The sequence below is a fragment of the Aquarana catesbeiana genome, linkage group LG02, assembly GCF_042186555.1.
Source record: "Aquarana catesbeiana isolate 2022-GZ linkage group LG02, ASM4218655v1, whole genome shotgun sequence".
NCBI lineage: Eukaryota > Metazoa > Chordata > Amphibia > Anura > Ranidae > Aquarana > Aquarana catesbeiana.
In genome coordinates, this window is record NC_133325.1 from 523,327,404 (window position 1) to 523,329,437 (window position 2,034).

A 2,034-nucleotide genomic window follows, 5' to 3' on the forward strand; every position below is an offset into this window, starting at 1 on the left:
TGATGACACCAGCATCTCCTCACAGGATGTGTCCCAACAGAATGAATCAGTCTTATCAGCAGGGGCCTGCTGGAGGAACCCCCCCTCCCTCTTCAGGGACACAGATCCACAGCAAAGAGTCCCCAACAGAATCAAACAACAAACAATATATACATATATACACGACTGAGTCCGATTAATACAGTTCAAATCGGTCCTCCAATTCACCCCACAAAGAGCACCGTTCCATTGAAAATCCAGGGCCCATAATCAAAAGGCAACAGGCTAGCGTTCAGTCCCCTCCAATAGCCTCTGTCTCGGGTGAGTCTGTCACAGAGTGTAATAAAACTTATGTAATATTTTAAACTGGATCAACCGATCTCTAGAAGAGACCAGGTGTTCAAAGGGGGAGTCCCAGATATCTTCCCAGTCCTCCCCATCCAACTCCGGCAGCTCCGACACCCAGAAGTCACGAAGTCTCTCCAAACCGTGATGTAAGGAAGGCCGTAGAGCCTTGTAAATTGTGGATAATGGTTTAATTAACGTATCTTGATGTAGAAGCGACTCCGTGTTTGACTGGTACAGGGTCAGGGGAGAGTCCCCAAACTGTGCTCTGTAGGCGTGGCGAAGCTGCAGGAACTGGAAGAAGTACACATTGGGTAAGTCGAATCTAGCTTTAAGTTGGTCAAATGTCAGCAGTGCACCATTCTCACAGATATGATGTAGATATCTAATACCCTGTGATGCCCATATTACCGGGTCCGGGATGGAATAAAAAAAATCAGGGCAGGCCAGGCCCCCCTGGGTCCAAGGTCTTTGGAGAATGGACAATCAGAAACGAGGGGGGGCGGAGCCCCACAAAAAGCTGGATATGTGAGAATTTAGCCGCTTAAAAAGTACCTTAGGTATCCACATTGGAGAATGGCGCACTACATACACAAGAGGGGGTAGCAATTTAATTTTGATTAAATCGATCCTTCCAATCAATGTGAGGGGAAGGTTAGCCTACGCTTTCAACCTATTTTGAAAATTTTGTAGGAGAGGGAGAAGGTTAAGCTTGCAGAAAGTCCTGTATTCTGGGGGAAATATGGATACCAAGATACTTTATACTCTCAGCCCATTGAAGTGGGAGTGACGGATCCACTAACTGTGTAGCACCCGGATCTACTGGCATTACCTGGGACTTGTCCCAGTTAACTCTTAGTCCTGACATGTCAGCGAAGTGTGAGAGGAGCTCTAACGCTGCCCGGAGGGAGGGCCCCGGATCCCAGAGGAAAAGGATAATATCATCAGCATAGAGTGCTATCTTTTCCTCCAGGGATCCGACCTGTACCCCCCCCCCCCGACAGCATCCGAGGACCGCAGTGCAACAGCCAGGGGCTCAACCATCAGGGAGAAGAGGGCGGGGGATAGAGGACACCCTTATCCGGTGCCTCGCTTCACAGGGAATGAAGAGGATAACACCCTTCCAAGTTTAATCTGTGCTGTCGGTTTCTGATATAAGAGCTGAATCCACTTTCTAAAAGTGGGGCCAAAACCATATATCTTGAGTACATCCTCCATATAGGGCCAGGCAACAGAATCAAATGCCTTTTCAAGGTCCAAGGCAACCAAGACTCTGGTATTGTGTTCTTTCTTTAAGTGATTTTAAAGTGTTTTTACCTTAATGCATTAAGGCATTTGTAAACTCTTACATAAATGCAGTGAAGTGCCTGGCCTCAGGTGATACACAGAGATAAAACAAATCCTCTTACATAGGTTGTACCTGTTTATCTGCAACGCTCTCTTCTCTACAGCTGTTCAAAGTCCAAAACATTTTACAGCTTGTCTGAGCTTTCAGAAAGTGGGTGGCAGGGAGCAGAAGTTACACTCTGTAGAGCTCATTGAGAGCTGATTAATATTATTATACAGGATTTATATAACACCAACAGTTTGCGCAAAGCTTTACAACATGAGGGCGGACAGTACAGTTAAAATCCTTATTGGAGGGAAGAGGCACACAGAAACAGAGCTGAGGCTGTCAATGGCAGATTGTGTGCTGGAGCTCCCTCCTCT